This window comes from Mytilus trossulus, chromosome 5 (assembly GCF_036588685.1).
Source record: "Mytilus trossulus isolate FHL-02 chromosome 5, PNRI_Mtr1.1.1.hap1, whole genome shotgun sequence".
NCBI lineage: Eukaryota > Metazoa > Mollusca > Bivalvia > Mytilida > Mytilidae > Mytilus > Mytilus trossulus.
Window position 1 is genome coordinate 12152050 of NC_086377.1, and position 5580 is coordinate 12157629.

At 30.7% G+C, this 5580-nt stretch overlaps 1 long non-coding RNA gene across 1 annotated transcript; it reads right to left on the minus strand.

Moving 5' to 3' along the window:
- Window positions 1-2268: 2268 nt before the first annotated feature.
- LOC134718528 (uncharacterized) lies at window positions 2269-3682 on the minus strand. Its single transcript, XR_010107406.1, has 3 exons — window positions 2851-3682; window positions 2546-2605; window positions 2269-2305 (listed from the first exon to the last, which is right to left on the minus strand). It is a non-coding gene; the product is annotated as an uncharacterized LOC134718528 (long non-coding RNA).
- Between the last annotated feature and the right edge of the window lie 1898 nt (window positions 3683-5580).

Here is a 5580-nt window from a genome sequence, read left to right on the forward strand (position 1 = left end):
ACTACAGTAGCGCCGTTGCTAAGGATTATGTGTTGACTATTGACTGATAATGGATTCTGTATTACTTTACTACCGTAATTCATAACATGGTAACGGTGACACTCAGTAGCGACGATGCTAAGGATTATGTGTTGACTATTAACTGATAATGTATTCTGTATTTCTACATACCCGAGTGACTGTTATATTAACTAACGGTATGCATAACCGGGTAACTTTCAGTGGATGTGAGTTCTTATCATGAGCGGTTTGGGCAAAAGAACTTTGAACAGTGATATTATGTTTATATTCAATTCAATTCAAAGTTTTATTGCCCTATAAACAACTTGTTTGTGACATACATAATACTACTAACAATAGTTATAATGATAATAGACGATAAAATAATTTTATTCTCCCGTCCTCAGTTCTAATGACTGTCTTATAAAGGAAACAGTTAATTTTAATTGTCCATGTGAGTTCGGATTTAATATAATTTTTAATTTATCTATGTCATTTAAATCTTGAAAAGTATTTTCAATATTTTGTATAGATTGAAAAAATATCTGTCTGATTTCATATATATAGTGTTTGACTTGTATGTATTCATTGCACTTTTGTTTTCAAATTAAAATTTTGAAACTGATTTGTTTTGGTAATAAATTAACCGTAAGTAAAGAAAGATTTAAAACTTAGTCATCTGTAATTCTTGTTCATAAAAACCACCTTTAATTTCTTCGCCTTTTAAATCAAATATTCTATAGGTAACAGGGTTCGTATTTAAAACTTTTTCAATTACAAATATTACTTTAGTCCGCGGAAAGTAAAAAACTACCTAAGTTTCCTCCTCTTCCCAAAAGAAAGCTGTTATCTTTGTATAGAGAGCAAGCAAAAAAACGAAAGATGATGACACCGGAAGAACTTCACCAGTACTTGATAACAAAAGAGATAGATGTAACCAAAACTGTAAGAAAAGAAGTCTTTCTCTTTTCTGCAAGTGACATAACGACCCCAGACATCGCCGTTGCAAAGCTGCAAGAAGGATATAGGCAAATTCAAAGACAAGAGGCTACTAGCATGTGTTTCAATCTGCAGTATGGTCACCTTTTAGATGTCACCTTTGAACTATATGCGAAAGAAAAGGAAAGTGGACTGCAACAGCAAAAATGGGATGATTGGTTGAAACAGAATATCGGAATCTCATCTTCATATTCCCGTAAACTGAGGGAGATATCACGTTTGCTGAGACCATACATGCCAAGGTTTTCTACTGTTGGACTACCTTTCATTGAAGTCTATTCCATGAGAAAAGAATTGAAAGCAATGTTTTCATATAGTGAGGAGATTAGGCGGTATTGGAGCACTCAAAATCAACCAATAATACATGTTGAAACACAATCTTCTCAGTGAACTTTCTAGAGCGCGAAAGAACAACATTGATCTGAGATTATTAATATATTTTATAGTGTTTATTTTGTAAAGAAAGATTTAAAACTTAGTCATCATTAATTCTTGATCATAAAAACCACCTTTAATTTCTTGGCCTTTTAAATCAATTATTCTATAAGTAACAGGATTTGTATTTAAAACTTGTCCAATTACAAATATTTATTTAGTCCAACGAGTAGTATAACCCTTTTCAAATTTACCTTTCTTTTTTGTTATTCTTACTCTATCTCAAACTTTGAATTTATGTTTTTTAATTTTCTCTTCCTTTTCTGGATATAAATTTTTATACACTGTTAATTCATTTTTTTAATTTACTTGCTTGAACAGGTGTCATTTTAATTGAAGAATGTACTGTATTATTATAATTTTAACTAATTTATCTAATATATCATAATAAAATTCTCAAATACAACTTCGTTTTATATAGTATATCCCTTTTCCTGGATTATTCAGAGTACATGTATATTCCTCATGTTATGCAACTGAAAACTACATACCGCTTCAAGGAACTAAGAATGAAATATATCTGTAGGTTGTAATTGAAATGAAAGATGAAAACGAACGTGAGCCTCAGGTCAAGGACGAAGACAATTTCATTAATAAGCAAAACGTGGAGATTCTGAGGGAACTCGAAAGGGGAAGTAATGACAAGGTAAGTCCAAAAATTGAAAACTAATGACCGGAAAAATAGTTCAACGCTTGCAATTTATTTTAAAAGAAACCGTTAACATAGGTACAAAAATAGATATATTACATTGTATCTGCGATAAAAAAAAAAAATACAACTATTTTTACAGGTAAGCGGAGAAGGTGACGACCTATGGGAAAGTGGCCTGGAAGATCTTTCATCATCCAAGCCTAAGGATTGATTATCAGTCTGAAAATGGAAACAGAAATGCATTGTTAAGAATTTTACAATTTAAAAAAAGAAATAATGGAATTGTAACTGGATAGTCAAAGTACCTCATCACGATCAAATTCTCCTATATTGAATCCACCACCGTCATATTCAGAGCTAGTAACAGAAGTACATGTAGATCAAGTAACCGATGTAACAGATGTAAATGAGCAAACAGAAGAAGGTATTTAAGGTACGCATATTTGCTTAATTACTTACATAAGTATACGTAGCAGTCTTGTCTGCTGCCTTTGAAGAAGACACCTGTTCTTCCGATACCTGTAAGAAAAAAGTATTTACTGTTTTGTTGAAGAAAAAAATATTTGCTACGTAAAATGATGAGCATATAAAAGCTGAATTTTAAACAACATTTCTATCACACTTTCAGTTTATTTGAGGGTTGCTACATGTATCTTATTACTGGTAACTATATATCCATGATTGTGAATATTAACATTCCTTTGTGTGTGTGTGTGTGTGTGTCTATACACACAATATAGTTCTAAGATTTAAATTGTACTTACTGTAAAGGTCATTCTTTTTGTCATGGTTTCCATGGTGTGAGTGGCAGTTTGAATCATGGTTAATTTGTCTGCCGTAGATGTTATGGAGGATACATCATGATCAGTTGCCTGTTAGGATAAATAAAATGTTTTCTAGTTAAATATTTGAACTGATGAAGATGTATAAAATATATTAAAAAAAAAATACTAAGGCATGCACTAGAGATAATACACACCTACACATTTAAGACAATTTGTACAACAGGCTTAAGATTGAGGATTATCCTCTATTAAATTCTACAAATACATTTAACAATTTTTCTTTCTTATACAAATTGTTTTTGGTATTAAAATTTATTTGTGAAGATTTTTTATTCAGTAATTAATTGCTATAACTTTTTTTCAGATATGGAAACCATTTGACTGTTCGAGCTCTAGGAAGGACAATGGAAAAATAGTGCCAATTATAAACATTCAAAATTTAAGAAAACTATTAAATACATATATAATACCAATTGATGTATCATTTTGAGAGAATAATGTAGATTAAACAGTAAATATTTTCTTGTTTTTTAATTGAAATCAATGTGATGCAATGTAGTCAGTAAATGTTTTTTCAGTGTGAACAGAAAACAACACAAACAAGTTCAGATTGAACAGAAAACATACAAGAAAGTTTTTAAACAGAAATTTTAGGTCAAAATTTTTCTATTGCAAACCAATTTATTGATTTTAAACACAAGAAGCCGTGGTATGATTGCTAATGAAACAACTCTCCAGACATAATGTTGTTGATGTAAGCAATTATACAGTTATAGGTCACAGTATGGGACTTCAACACAGAGCATAATAATTTGACTCACACTGCACAGTATAAAAGCTTTACGACTCCAAAAGACCAGTTAAAATTCAAATGACAGAAAACCAACGATCAGTTCACTAAAATTAGAGACTCTTGACTTGGGACATTCCTGGATAGTAAAGCTTTAAAACATCCCTTAGCTAACAAATATGCATTTTTACGAAGGCCGTACTTTAACCTATAATGCTTTACTTTTTAAATTGTTATTTGGATGGAGAGTTGTCTCATTGGCACTCACAAACAGAAGAAGGTATTTAAGGTACGCATATTTGCTTAATTACTTACATAAGTATACGTAGCAGTCTTGTCTGCTGCCTTTGAAGAAGACACCTGTTCTTACGATACCTGTAAGAAAAAAGTATTTACTGTTTTGTTGAAGAAAAAAATATTTGCTACGTAAAATGATGAGCATATAAAAGCTGAATTTTAAACAACATTTCTATCACACTTTCAGTTTATTTGAGGGTTGCTACATGTATCTTATTACTGGTAACTATATATCCATGATTGTGAATATTAACATTCCTTTGTGTGTGTGTGTGTGTGTGTGTGTCTATACACACAATATAGTTCTAAGATTTAAATTGTACTTACTGTAAAGGTCATTCTTTTTGTCATGGTTTCCATGGTGTGAGTGGCAGTTTGAATCATGGTTAATTTGTCTGCCGTAGATGTTATGGAGGATACATCATGATCAGTTGCCTGTTAGGATAAATAAAATTTTTCTAGTTAAATATTTGAACTGATGAAGATGTATAAAATATATTAAAAAAAAAATACTAAGGCATGCACTAGAGATAATACACACCTACACATTTAAGACAATTTGTACAACAGGCTTAAGATTGAGGATTATCCTCTATTAAATTCTACAAATACATTTAACAATTTTTCTTTCTTATACAAATTGTTTTTGGTATTAAAATTTATTTGTGAAGATTTTTTATTCAGTAATTAATTGCTATAACTTTTTTTCAGATATGGAAACCATTTGACTGTTCGAGCTCTAGGAAGGACAATGGAAAAATAGTGCCAATTATAAACATTCAAAATTTAAGAAAACTATTAAATACATATATAATACCAATTGATGTATCATTTTGAGAGAATAATGTAGATTAAACAGTAAATATTTTCTTGTTTTTTAATTGAAATCAATGTGATGCAATGTAGTCAGTAAATGTTTTTTCAGTGTGAACAGAAAACAACACAAACAAGTTCAGATTGAACAGAAAACATACAAGAAAGTTTTTAAACAGAAATTTTAGGTCAAAATTTTTCTATTGCAAACCAATTTATTGATTTTAAACACAAGAAGCCGTGGTATGATTGCTAATGAAACAACTCTCCAGACATAATGTTGTTGATGTAAGCAATTATACAGTTATAGGTCACAGTATGGGACTTCAACACAGAGCATAATAATTTGACTCACACTGCAAAGTATAAAAGCTTTACGACTCCAAAAGACCAGTTAAAATTCAAATGACAGAAAACCAACGATCAGTTCACTAAAATTAGAGACTCTTGACTTGGGACATTCCTGGATAGTAAAGCTTTAAAACATCCCTTAGCTAACAAATATGCATTTTTACGAAGGCCGTACTTTAACCTATAATGCTTTACTTTTTAAATTGTTATTTGGATGGAGAGTTGTCTCATTGGCACTCACACCAGATCTTCCTATATCTATTTTTACAAATATACCAATGGAATTACTGCTTTAATGAATAATCTAAGAAATGTAGGAAATATGAATTAAAATATACTGCCAGATTACTTCATGCATTTTGAAAGGCCACGTAGTAGTACAAGCGTTGCCTTCTATCACGGAACCCTTTGTTTAAATGTCAACATATATTTTCTTTGTTCGTGACGTCACACAGGTA